This window comes from Prionailurus viverrinus, chromosome A3, assembly GCF_022837055.1.
Source record: "Prionailurus viverrinus isolate Anna chromosome A3, UM_Priviv_1.0, whole genome shotgun sequence".
NCBI classification, from domain to species: domain Eukaryota; kingdom Metazoa; phylum Chordata; class Mammalia; order Carnivora; family Felidae; genus Prionailurus; species Prionailurus viverrinus.
Genome location: NC_062563.1, coordinates 20,542,086 through 20,556,383, shown reverse-complemented (window position 1 = coordinate 20,556,383; position 14,298 = coordinate 20,542,086).

Below are 14,298 nucleotides of genomic sequence, written 5' to 3'. Positions count from 1 at the left end.
TTGGTCTGTGTGTACCAGGTGATGTGTAGATACGGGGCAGTCACTCTTCATTTGTGAGTTCACATAATTTTGGAATTTGAAGGAGCCTGAACATTCTTTTTTATTAAAAAAAATTTTTTTTAATGTTTATTTTTGAGAAAGAGAGAGGCGGGGGAGAGAGAGAGAGAGAGAGAGAGAGAGAGTATATGAGCAGGGGAGGGGCAGAGAGAGAGGGAGACACAGAATCGGAAGCAGGCTCCAGGCTCCGAGCTGTCAGCACACAGCCTGACGCGGGGCTCGAACCTACAAACCGTGAGATCATGACCCGAGCGGAAGTTGGACGCTTAACTGACCGAGCCACCCAGGCGCCCCCTGAACAGACATTCTTAGAGCTCTCTCCCGGGTGCACCTTTTCACCCATAGCATCTTGGGTGATTGGCAATCCCTCTTCGAATGCACAACAAATGAGGAAGAACTCAGCACCTTGTGAGGGGGTTTAGTTCATTACAAAGCACTTCACTTATCTGAGAGGTTTTCATTATATTAAACAAACCCAATTTCCCTGTTAAGTATTCTTATTGACCCTTTGGAATCCTACAACAGTATCTAATTCCTCTCCTGCTTGATGGTGCTAATTATTTCAATAAGGCTACCAAAAGGTCCTACATCTTATGAGCCCCCTGGAAAAACAGCAGCCGTTCCCTCATGGCTTCCAGCTGCTTCATCTACCCCAAACTGATGCTGGGTGTTAGCAAAGCCTATTTTGAAATGTCTGTCAGAGAATGCTCCAGAGTCCTCTGGCCAGCACGGGACACTCGTATCAAAGGAGTAAACCACCGTGGAGCTGTAGACACTGCAGATGAAGCCCAAGGTTGAATCTCTTGCTCATCTTCCTCATTACATGAGCGTCTCCTAGAGCTTACCATCAACTTCAGTTCCTCTTTTTGTCGCAGCCATGTTTTCCGGTCCTATCCTTGCACAGCTGACTTACAGACTTAGGTGTGGTGATTTACATTCTATCATCTTATTCTGTTGTAGAAGCTCTGAGATAATCTGCTTATGACCATTACTACTACTAAGAGAGATGAAGAGTGCTGCTGAATATGAAATCAATGTTTCTATAGATCATAAACAATTAGAAAATATAATATAAAATGCGTGTTATTTTTAACAGCAAACGGGGGCTACAAATGACTTAGGGATACGATGTGCTGTACGTTAGGGAAAAATGGTAGCACTTTACCAAAGGTTATAAAAGAAAACCATAGAAAGAGATCTATTTATGTTCATGGACAGTGAGATCCGTAATGTAAAGACGTCAGTACCAAAGGACTCCAGCTTATGGGAGAAGTAGAGCATGAGCAGCATCAGAATTGGATAATGGTTCAGTCCGGCCAAGCACGGCATCATGGTCCGAAGACATCAGCTCTTGGGACCTTACATGATGAGATGCTACGCTGGAATCTATCCACCGAAATTTGGTGGATGAAGGGAACAGAGTTGGCATATAAGGTAAAGTTCTACTCCCAGTAGAGAAATGGTAGAACTCAAAAGAATCTCGGGTTATATGGGCTGTGTGAGTAGGATGGAATGAAAAATAAAGGCTACAACTCTGTGGCTCCGCTGTGTCTAGTCCGGGTCCTCAGAGGAAACAGATGGCATGCTAGGGTGGGAGACAGTTGGGGAGAGTGTAAGGAACTATAGGTAGGAATGTGATTAGGGTCAAGACAACCAAAAATGATGGACAAGTGGAAAACAGTAGTAGATGGAAGCATTGTAACCCCGAGCCTGAAGAGACAAGGGGAATGGGCTGCTAGAGGAAATTAGGGCGCTGTAACTCTAGGAGGGTGGCAGTGGTTTTTGGTAAAGGGACACAGCCACGGCTACACAGTGGCCCAGCAGAGAGGGATCTGGGGGAATAAATATCATAATCTCGCTTTCCTATCACTCTCCAGTCATCTGCTGTGCCTTCCATTGACCCACTTCCACTGGAAGCCAGGGAGTAAGAGAGCCCAATAGTGTAGTCCCCAGAGACCAGCGTCCGGAGTACAGAGAAGGGTGGAGAAGGGCAAATCATGGATTTGGAGAAGCACAGGGAGAATGTGCGGCTCACAGAAGTAGCTCTCCACCATACTTTCATGGTCGCAAGTCTATCTCCAGATGCCATTCAACAGTAAGAACCAATGTTGAAGAATGGATGGTTTTTGTACCTGAGTTAGATGAGGACTGGACCGAACCGAGCCTTCTGGAAAAGAGTCTCAGTGTCTGTCGCTGAACTGGGATGGGGGAAGCAGGATCTGATCTAAGAATAAGTCCTGTGGTGAACAGAAACGCGGACCCGAGCATTTGGCTTGTTAGCGTAGCTGTGTACTCTGAACAACCAGGTCCGATCTTTTGAAATCTCATTTCACTACATAACCAATGTATCCAGGTAACTCCAATTAGTAGGAGTCGCCGAATTGGACGTGTGCTCTACCCTCATTCCATTCTCCTTCCTACCGCTGCTTCACCACGGGGCGAAAACAGAGCTTTCTGCATGAATTGGCTTCATTTGGAGCTCAGCTCCATCATTAAACAAATATTTATTGAGTGCCTGCTGTGTGCGAGCCACTATGCAGGCACAGCGGGAATCCGGCAATGAACAAGGCAGTCCTTGCCCTCTAGACCTTCCAGCATGGTGAGAGAAAGAGAACAAGTCCGTGAGAAGCTGCGACACGAGGCTGGGTTTGTTATCGGCTCCCCACCCTTGTTTTTGGCTCAAGCTACTTCTCTCTGCGGACACCATGATTGCTGTCCATTTGGGTTGTGCTTGAGGTCTTGAATCCCCTGGCAAACTCTACCTTAGAGGGACAAGGGCTCTGTGTTTCAGGGAACGGGAAGCGAGAGGGGGCTCAAATTACAGCAATGTTGGTGTTTAGCAGGAGACCTTTCCTAACTAAGTCCTGATTTTGCTGAAGGGAGAGCGAGGGTCAGAATGGGGGTTTACTTCCTGGTGTCTCATACTGAGTAGGCTCCTGGCGGGAGAAGCGCCAGGGAACTGTGCAGGTTTGTAAAGTGTGATCAGTGTAGTTTAATGCGCATTAGCTTGAAGACGCGCGGCTTGTGGCATTTAACTCTTACGGTTCCAGACTGATGCAGTGACCTCACTCAGCCGGAGGCTGCAGTTTGCCTTCAACTGTACCTTCATAGCAACAGAATCCAGCCATTCACCCAGGGAGTGCAAAGGGGGAGAGTAAGTTTGGGGGGAAGCGGCCCCCTTCCGGCGAGGTCCGCCCTGTACAGAACCTTCCAGCACGAGCTCCGCCTTGTCTTTCTCGTGGGAGGCTCATTCTTGGTAAGCTTGAGTGCTGTGGACATGGTGTGTGGATTCTCCTGTCTTAGGATCCCATGGCCGTGGTCAAGTACCCTGAGCCGCCTCTGTTTTCCCCAGAATTCTCTGGTCCTCCCGGCTGTGGTCACCAACTGAGGACTCCAGCAGAAAAAAAAAAAATCCCAACTGGCTGCCGGCTCATCCCAAGCTGAGTAAGCGATGTGTAGGAGCCCTGGCGCACACAGAAGAGAATCCTAAGCAGGCTCAGTGCGGAACCCAACGTGGGGCTCAATCTCACAAACCGCGACGCCATGACCTGAGCTGAGATCGAGTCAGGCGCTTAACCGACTGAGCCACCTCGGGGGCCCCTGTATGTTTGACGCTTTGAGAAGTCTTATAATTTACCAAGAAGAAAGAAACACGAGCCCGTATTCATCAAAGTCACATTTTACACGTTTGTTTGCTTAGATATCCTCCCAAAACCTCTCCCCCCGCCACCGCTTTAGGGGCATTCATGATGCGCTAGGGATGTTAGGCAGTACCTACTCAATAGATCCTGGTTGCCGCTGGCTATTGAAGTTGTGCAGCGAACGCTAAAGTTTTCAGGAACAGGCACTCCAGAAGCTTCCTGCAGGACTCTGCCCCTCAGCCGGTCCCCATACCTGCCAGCGGCAGCTCTTCAGGGACAACCCTATAAATGCCAGCATTGGGCTACGCACCGTAAGTGGGCACTGCAGCCGGGTACAGCAGGCATGAAGCGAACTTGAGGCAATGCCTCAAGGGGTGATTTCCACGAACACCCCCCAGACCACGGACCCCAGATCCCAGAGGCGCACATAGGCATCTGCATATATTTTTTCCACTCTGTTTGCTCTTTCAGGCCCGGTCCGGGGTCTGGGAATTCCCATCTGGGCTCTGCCGTTAATAGGTTGTGTGACCTCAGGGCAGTTACTTAACCTTGGGGTCCTGTTTCCTGAGCTGTGAAATGAGGGGGCTGCATGGGGTGGTCCCGACGGGCCTTCTAGCTCAGCCACTGTGCGAATCTGGCAAGCACGAAATGGTGTGTCCCCTCCTCCCCTTGTCTTGGGAACAAGCGTGAGCTTCAGGAAAACGGATGGTCTGTGGAACGGATGGCGTGGGGTGTCTTGGGCTGGGGCCGCAGTTCATGCCTGCACTTGTATCTTGCTTCACTGTAAAGCCGAGGTCTGCCTATCGTCGAACATCTGGAAAAAGCACACAGGGAACAGAATCACAAGATCCGAATGAGGAGTTGGCCACAGGGAACCCAGCTGGTATAAAATGAAGAATCGAGACGCTTCCAGGAAAGCGAAAGAGCAAGGTCTAGGTTGAGTCCTGGCAGCGGCCGCCTCCCCCCACCCACTGGGTTGTCCTGAGATTGAAGGAGAAGCAAGACAGACCACCTGAGGGACAGCCCTGCTCTGCTGCTCACTGACCATGACCTTGACCTTAGGCCCTTTCGAGGCAGGCGCCTGTGTTTCCCCTTTTAGGGTTTTGGGACCGTTGAAGAGGTAGTGCAAAGTCAAGTTCCTACCTCGTTGGAAGCGATCGCCAGTACTTTGTGCCCGGTGGTGGATTCGCTGCCGCTGCCATGTTGGTTGTAGAGAAGTCTCGGTGAACACTGGGCTCCCCACCAACCTCTATTCTGTTCTAGGCTTTTCCAGCTTCATAGAGCATCAGAGCATCCCGTTTTTGGTTGTAACGGAAAGGTTGGCCAGATGCAAAGGGAGGTCTTGACATAAACGGATACATAACCTGATTTCCTGATCCACTTAAAAGCTTTCCTTTAGGAGCAAACCCATATCTCGAGTCGGCTTTGGCTCCGCTTAACATGGTATTTATTTGCCCGCGTGTTTTAGTCTCAGCTGGTAAACCACGAAGGGGACGTGAGGTCAAGAAGTACTGGGCGTCTGCCTGAGTCCAGGGCACAGAGGGCTGAGCGTCCTGGGGGCGCGGGCAGAGGGGTCCCCAAATCTGGTATGGAATGGAGGTGGCATTCTCCAGACTCTTCTGCCCCAGCGAGCAGGTGCGCCCCGCCCATGTCTCTCAGCAAAGACCTGCCAAGGGACTATTGACACATTGTGTGGGAATAAAAGCAGTGGGCGAGTAGCTGCTGTTTCTAATGGCAGCGTGGGTAGTGGGGGCGGGCCAGCCCCGGCAGACTGACAGCAGTGGTACCCAACATTGTCAGCGCAGATGCTGACGGCCTCCATTCCCTGTGCCTGCCCACATTTGTGCACCCTGTCACGGCAGGGTGACAAGCCCAAACACAAGGGGCCTCCCTTTCTTATGCTAATGCTCCGTGATGACAGCTTCACCAGGTGTGACAGCCACCACAGACGCCTCCGCCCCCTCTTCTGGGGTTTGCACCCCAGGCCCCGGTGGTCCAGGACAGAGCCAGCTGGGGGGGGCAGACACCCCTTCCGCCAGCCATGAAGGTCCAGGTGCACAAGCAGGTGACCCTGGGAGGCTGGATCTTGCCTTGCTTCCCCCGACAATGTCATCTTGCTGCTGTCCTTCTCTGTCTGCATCTCCCTTCCTCTTGCCGCCTTGCCATCCTACCCTCAGCAGTCTTGTTGTTCTCGCCTTATTTCTGAGCCTTCTCCTCTGTTGTCCCTTCCACCTGGACACCTCTGACCCGTGCTCTTTCATTCGTTGGTTCAGGGCTCCAGTTAATGTCACCTCCTCCTCTGATTGCCCTGTCCCGTATTGATAGCTCTACATCCTCTCCTCCATATCACTCTGTTTCCTGGATCAGATCGATTTCAGTCTTTAATTATCTTGTCTGCTAATGTCTTCACTTGCTTCCGTGTCTCCTCGACCCGAACAGAAACCCCATAAAGGCAGGAACCTCGTCTGTCTTTTTCAGAGATCCATCCTCAGAGCCTGGCACATGTAGTGGCTGCTCAATAAACACAAGTTAAGTCAATCGATGAATGAAGATATGCGCAAGTGAAAACGCTCCCATATGTAACTGTGGTTCACCAATCAATGATTTTCAGATGGGGAGCCATGACCTCAGGGGCACCCTCCCTTTTAGAAAAGGCTCCAGCCTTTCCTCTAAGAGCAAGTAAACTTCCCTGCAATTGATGGGTCTGCAGCCCTGTGCTTCTGCTTTTCAAAATAAATCTCATCTGTCGGAGTCCTTTAGCCCCGTTCTCTGCCAAGGAAGGCTTCGGTGGGTTACATGTGCAACATTTGCTCCCCGCCAGCTACTAGCCTGAACGCTAGGGGTAAACATTGCTGAAAAATCTTGTTTTCTTTCTGAAAACTTGTAAGGATCTCCCTTTACCTTTGAAGTCTGGGGGATTTCAGGAGATACCCCCAGTGTCTGTCTTTTCTCATTAGTTCCGCCTGCCGCTCAGCCAACCTTTTCCATCCAAAGACTAGACCCGCAGGTGCTGCACTTTGTGTTACTTTTTCCCTATTTCCCATTCTCCTTTCGGTTCTCCTGCTAATTACTCGTTAAGACTCTTGTATCTGTTCCCTAAGTTGTCTTGTTTCCCCCGTGAACCTCCTTTAAAAATTGTAATTCTCCTGTGTTTACGTTTGCGCCCATGCCTCTTCTAAATTGTCTTTCCAAACACGAATTCGAATCTCAGCAGTGACTCCTCACTTTTTCAAATCTTTTATTCCATTTTTAAGTTCTGAAACAATTCCCCCTAAAAAACCTGACTCCCGCTTCAATGGCATCTCTTGGAGAGAGAATGTTTTTTTCCCCCTAAACTTGTTTTTCCGGCTTATTTCAGTTCTGGTGCCTCAGTAGGAACCAGTACGTCAACTTCTTCAGCGAGGTCCTCTCTCTCAAATTACTAAGTCTCTTTGAGACCCCGCTTTTATTTTAATTTTTCCTCAATTGTACTTTTTCGTACGGTAAGTATTGATAGATATAACCCACAGAGATATTGGGGTCTCCGCTACCTTTTAAAGATAGTGAAATCCTGAAGTCCCCCCAGATTTAATGGACTTTGATATATTCATTCGCTCAAGAAATATTAACCGAGTGCCTGTCGTGTACCAGGCGCTGTTTAGGTGTGGATTTTCTGGAACATCAGCAAACGGGGCAAAGCCATTGCTTTTATGACATTCTAGCTGGGTAGGCAGATGCTAATAAGCCAGCAACTTAAAATAGAAAATGATCTCAGGTGCGGTGCAATGGAAGAAACAGAGGTGAGGGGGGAGAGCAAGTGTCAGGGGTTGCGATTTTAGTTGTGGGACCCGGAGAGGCTGCCTTGGGAAGGGCACACTGAGTCAGGGACCTGAACGGGCGTAACTCTTTTGTGCCATTTCTCCCAGGAGGCCCCGAGACTCAATGTGCGTACAGACTCACGGTGGCTCACGAGACCGTGACCGAGGTCCTGGCGAGTGCACAAAAATAACCAGACCCTTGTCATTCCTGGAAGACACCACTTCTTTAAACAGATTCATCTGAAGCTCGGTTCAAAATATGGATGACAATTTTAAGAAGAAGAACCATTTATTGAATATTTGATGTCCACCATGTTCCAGGGACTGTGCGAACTATACTGCCTGTATTTCTCACTGAACCCTTCTAATAACATGGTGAGCTCAGTACTATCCATGACTCCACTCTACACATGAGGAATCTGAAGCCGAGAGGTGCAAAACCCCTTTTACGTGGCTAGTTAGTCGCAGAACCCAAATCCACGTCCTGGTTTTCCCGGTTGCAAAATTCGTGCTCTTGGCTATGAGGCCATTATGCGAGGCCTGGAGATCTAAAAATAAATTCATAATCTTTGCTCTGTAAATCTCATTGAATTTTGACAATAAGAGAGCTATATCTCTATCTGTCTATCTATCTATCTATGTGGAGAAAAGATTATTATGCCACGTGTTGGATGTTAGGATTCAGCAAAGCATAGAATGGTAATGGGAGATCAGAGAAGGGTCACTCAATTTAACTGGTAGGAAGGCACTAGAAAGAGGGGATTTACACCTGGACATGAAAGATCTGGAGGAAAAGGAGAGAAGAGTGTTCCTGGTAAAGAAATGAACATACACAGGGATGTTGAGTAATGCACCTTGTGAAGCATCCAGGGAACTGTGGGAAATTCAGGAGTGTTGACGCATGAAAACAGGGGCGGCCATAAGCAAGAGCTTGTACAGTTTGAAGATGTGTGCCCATGGCGCGGTGGACCCCAGGGAGGGAAGCTTGGGAATCTGTTTTGTCAAAAAAAATAAGAAGCAGTTGGACGCTTTCAAACAAATATCAAGGTAAAGACTTACTTCAGGTAAAATGCCACGGTGACCATTTTGAGGATGGATTCGAGGGGGAAGGACAGGACCCGGGTCAGGACCAACTGCGCTGGTCCACGGGAGAGATGGTGGTCGTGTCCTCCAAAGCCATGGCGACAAAGGGGGAAAAGAGGAGGAAGCTTGGGGATGTCGAGGACAAATCAGCAGGGTGTGGTACCTAACAGGAGGCTGAGACTGGGTGAAGGGGAAAATCAGGGTGATCCTCAGATTTCGGCTCAAGCGACTGGGTAAATATCGGTTCCTTCAGCTGATTCAGACCACCAGGGGGGAGGGACCGCGCAAGAGGGAGTCGGGCAGAATGCGAGGCCAGGGTACGTTTGTGGTGCGTTTGGGACACCAGCTGGCGCTCACAGGGTGTCTGCAGCTCGCCGCAGAGATCTGTGCTGGAGATAGGGACCTGGGATTCTCAGCAACTCACTGAATGTGAAAACAATAAGAGAGGATGAGGTCATCGAGGCAGCAGCTGGTAAAACGGTGGTGGGTAAACAAAAAAGAATAGGGAAAGCATAACATTTAAGCATATTCAAGCGATAGAGTAATGTTTATAAAACAAGTTAAAGAAACTGGAGCTGACGAGATCTTAGCTGGCGAGGCTAGGGAGAAAATGGTGAAAGATTTGAGGAGACGAGGAAGGACGCAGTTGAGTGGGCAACACCAGTGAGACCCAGAGGGCCGAGGGGGACGAGTCATGAGTCATGGGGCCGGGAAAGACCGATGGAGGGAGCGGACCAGGAAGTGGACGGGGCAAGGCAGGGTTGGGTGGCTGATCGTCCCAGGAGCCTTTACATTTCAAAGAAGAGTATCTTCTCCATGCAAATCATGTCAGGCCAGGTATCCAACAAAGACAAAATTGGGAGCCTCCAGAGCGACACCGCAGCAGGTTTTGTTCCTGCTTTTCCTTGGAGACCAACTTTAACCGTCTCCGTGCCATAATCCAGTAACCGAGGTCTCGGGATCGGAGGGATTAATCTGGGTCAAATGACAAGGGGCAACGTTAGCCTTGTAACCCAAATCGTCCCGTCGCTCCATGGTTCCTTGGGAAGGTACGTGGATGAAGAAGTGTAGGTCTATGTCTGATTTTAGTTGTCTTTCTCCTTCCCCTGGAAATGTCATTTGGCCATCGGAAAGCTGTGGAATGTCTAGCATCCTGTGGAGACAGCCTCTTCTTGGGGCTTGTAATTAGAATGAAGCATTTCTTTGTTACTCCGTAAACTTTTAGTGGCAAAAATAACATTAATATGACAGGTTAGACGAGAGTTTTATTGAAAGATCAGTGACAAGGACTGGCTCCAGAAAGATAAATAATCTTCATTTCACATGACAACCCAATGACAGACGAGGACAGATGGCGACAACCCTCAACCTGGAAATCTGCTTGAATCAATCAATCAATCAATCAATCACTCAATCACCAACTATTTATTGATCTCCTGTTTTGGCTAAGAACACCTTGGAATCAGATGCCAGAATTCTAAACCCAATTTTTTCCACATACCAGTGACTTACCCTTGGGAGAATTTCAAAACCTCTCTGAGCTTCAATTTCTCTAAGTAGTGAGCAAAATAATGATATTTAGCCCAACGAGTTGTTGCAGGGACCAGATGAGATGTAAGGACTCTATAAATGCCAGTCACTCCTGCTGCTGCTGTTGATATGATTGCTGTCACTTCTGGGTGCCCTGGCTCGTTGCACAGGCTCTCTTTCTTTCCAGGGTGATTTTGTTGTATTTCCCAGAAATGGACAAGGGGAGTTTCAGAGAAATGCCCAAGGTGGTGCCCCGGATCTCTTAAGTTTCCTGGGAACTTAGGGTTTATAGTTTGCCAGTCACTCAGAGGAGCACATCCTTCTTTGCCTGTTGAGGACCCTACGGGGAGAAAGGGGTTGAAGAAGAGAACAATGAGGTGAAGAAACTGAGAAAAGCAGCAGAGAGAGACAGAGACAGAGAGAGCGAGAGAGAGAGAGAGAGAGAGAGAGAGAAAGGGAGGGATGGAGGGAGAGAGAGGGAGAATGGGAATGGAAGAGGGAAGGGAAGAACTTTATTGTGAAAAAAAAATAGGTTCTGGAATATCCATAGGTTTGCCTCAATTTTTGTTGGGCTTCATTCATTCACTCGGCAGATGTTTCTAGAATGCCTACCAGTTGTCGGGCATTCTTCTACGTGTGGGAGACACCACAATGACTAGGAGATCTGAAGTCCCGACGTTTATGAGTTTTATATTCTGTGGGGGAAGGCAGAGGAAAGACAATGAAATAGCCTCAAATATGTATTTTCCCCAATAGCAGTAAATGTTCTGAAGCAAAGAGAGCTGGGGAGCCGCTGAAGATTGGTTTAGGGACAGTGAGCGGATCACGTGGTCAAGAAGGGCATTTTTGAAAAAAAAATTTTTTAATGCTTATTTATTTTTGAGAGAGAGAGAGAGACAGAGCATGAGTGGGGGAGGGGCAGAGAGAGAGGGAGACACAGAATCGGAAACAGGCTCCAGACTGAGCCGTCAGCACAGAGCCCGACGCGAGGCTTGAACTCACGGACTGTGAGATGGTGACCTGAGCCGAAGTCGGTCGCTCAACCGACTGAGCCACCCAGGCGCCCCAAGAAGGGCATTTTTGATTGCTAAAGAGAGGCCCTGCTTGTGTGGGGACAGTTCTCCAGCACTGAAGTGTCATTGAAAGTGCTTGTCCTGTCTCTCTCTCTCTCTGTCTCTCTCGGGCCCCGTGACTCGGCATCTCCGGGAGTGAGGCCCGGCGATGTGTCCCAACGGTTGTTCCCAGGGACTCTGATGAGTGTTGGAGCTCGAAGCCACCGCTCACATACAGTTTTGCTCTCTGTCATAGACAGGGCTCCGGGTGTCGGGACGGTTTGCAATTCCAATCTGCTTGCAGTCAGCGACAAAGAGCCTAGAACCCGGTGCCAGAAGGTTTCACGGTTCTTCGGTCCACCTCGGGGTTTTACCGGGGCGGCTGGCTAATTCTTTGTTGTAGGGATCGGTCTTGTGCGTCATAGGACGTTGAGCATCATCTCCGGCCATCACCCCCTAGATGCCAGGGACACTGAGTCCCAGCAATGACCCACCCCGGCTGTGACAATCAAAGTGTCTGCAGACATCACCAAATACCCGCTGGGTGCAGATCGTCCCTGGGGAAGGACCACTGGCCGATCAGCCTTGGTTCACAGTATGGCGTCACTGACTCTTCTCAGTGACCACTCGGTAGATGGTCTCCCTTAGAGAAAGAACACCACTCGCCTCCTAAACCGTTGGCAGGATTCCATGTAAATATCTGACAACCCTTAAGACCCTATGTGTCATCCGGGCTGTCCTGTGACAACCTGATATTATTATGATGGGGATGAGGGATTATCACTATTATTTCCGTTATGATCATTGAATTATATAGGGATCATGAAAGCTCTCTAAAAAATTAGAAGTTGTTAATATTATTATTATTAGTCTGATTATTATTAGTCTCCGGCCCTTATTAAATGCTTATGGAAGTTAGTTGTTCATTTAGTATTATTGCGTCATCTCATGGAGGACCTGTGGGTGCCTTTATGTCATACATGGCAGTCCCCAGGAGGAGGAAGGATGATAAAGACTTTTATTCTCACTGGTTTTGCCTTGGCATCTATTCCTTCCACCTGGAAGAGTGTATCAGACATATCTTTAACCCCCTCCTCTACTTTCCCCCCTCTCTCTCGAGGAGTGCCCCCAACACATTTGGACAGCGGCTTTTCTGAGCCCTCCACACCTCGCAACTTGCTCAACACAACCTGCTTTGAAAAAGAGGAACAAGTTCTTTCCTTACCGTCACCCCATCCCGTGAACGTTTTGATCCACACACGGACAGAGAGGCTCTTTTAAAATCACCTCCTCCTAGCGTGCCAGGATTGACAGCTGTCGCCCACATCCCGAACTCCGTAAAGGCAAACGTCTGAAGGGGGGTGGGCGGGTGGGGAAGAGAGTACACCAGCCGGGGTGTTTCATTGGTGCCTTGCCACGCATTGGAAATTATGCAACATCTGGATGACGCCCCGGTATTTTGGCTTGCCATTGGGCTGCTTGGGTCTTGTGTAGACACGGGCTTTATCTTAACGTGGTCATAATTTACGAGTTCGGTATTTTAAATTCAATCCAAATCCTTTGGAGCCTGAAGCCATTCACCCTTGGCAAAACGTGAGTATGTGTTTTTAAAGCAATAGGACTTGGAAAGTTTATTAAAAAGTCTCAAAAGGCATTTGGACATCAAATAACTCTCAAAACCCAATGTTTTTGTGATTTAAATGAATCAGAAACATATGGATTAAATTTCCTTTAAATTGCTCGCAAGATTAAAAATCAAGGGAAACAGTGCTCAGGGCCAAATGTGTTTTGGGTTTTCCAGGACAAAGTATGGTTGAGACTGAGCTGGAGGCTGCAATGGCACCCACAGTGCTGCTGGGGCACCCGCTCCTCAAACCGGTGTAAGGACCAGTTTTATGCACAGAGCATTTGTTCTCACCCTGCCCAGCAACCACACAGACCGCCGAACACAATCTTAACAGCAAACAACAATTAAAATGTCTGCTAATTTGCAGTGGGCCAAAAGCAAACAACATACTTCAAAGTCAGACTCAAGACGTCTCTTTGTAAGGTTCCCTTGCAGAATCTGAAAGTGATTAAAAGAGAAATTATGTCTGAAAAAGGAGCTATTTCAAGCATTATTTAAAAGTGGGCAGAGATGGGGCTTCTCCCAGCAAAGCAACCTCAGGCGGCTGCCAGCTCTGGGCTTGTCATCCTTAGGCTCCGATATCAACCTAAACTCAGCTCTGAGGGCTCTAAACTAAGCCAGAGAAAACCAACCTGGAAAACACGGTGGGGAAGAGTATGGGCCCCTAGCCTCCGAAGGGGCTTTCATTTGTTTATTTATTGCTACCCCCCTCCCCTCCCCTGCCCCGCCCCCGGCTCTCTACTCCTGCCGACCAAAGAGCAGAATCAGTTCAGTCTTGTCGGTGACCGAAATACATCTCAAAACAGAAAACATATGTTTTAATCTGATTGCCTCTTTCCTATCACTTTTTTTTGGATCAAATTATTTGACCTTCCATCTCTGCTTCTCAGATTAAAATAACAGACTTCTTTCCCCAAGCTCATCATTTTTTTTTTTAATTTTTAAATGTCTTACTTATTTTGAGAAAGAGAGAGAGAGAGAGAGAGAAATGAAGATGTGTGGTCGGGAAGGATGCTCTGGGTAGGTTCTATTGGGTTGGAGCCTTGCATGGAGAGAAGCAGTGAGCCCGTGACAAGCTGGCGAAGAGTGCTCCTGGCAGAGGGGACGGCAAGAGCAAAGACCATAGGCTGGGACCACCCTGGTCCACTGAAGAGGCTGAATGGGGACCGCGTGATGGAGTCTATGGCATGGGTGGGACAGGATGGTAAGAGATCGGAAAGGTAAGCAGGTGTCAGATCCGCAGGCTCCTGTAGACCACAGGGAAGCTTTGCATTTTATGGTGAGATGGGGACTTTTCAGTTGAGGCAAGGGTGATCCAGTCACATCTAAAAATATTCTCTGGGCTGATATTTATAGAATGGACTGTAGGGAGCAGGAGTTTACGACAAAGGAGACCTGTAGTTTCAGTTCGTGCCCCACCCCCTGTCCCTTCTTTTTGCTGAGACATTTTGGACGTCACTGATTCCTTTCTTTTCTCCACCCACAGGTGAGAAGTTGAGTTCCCTTGGCCA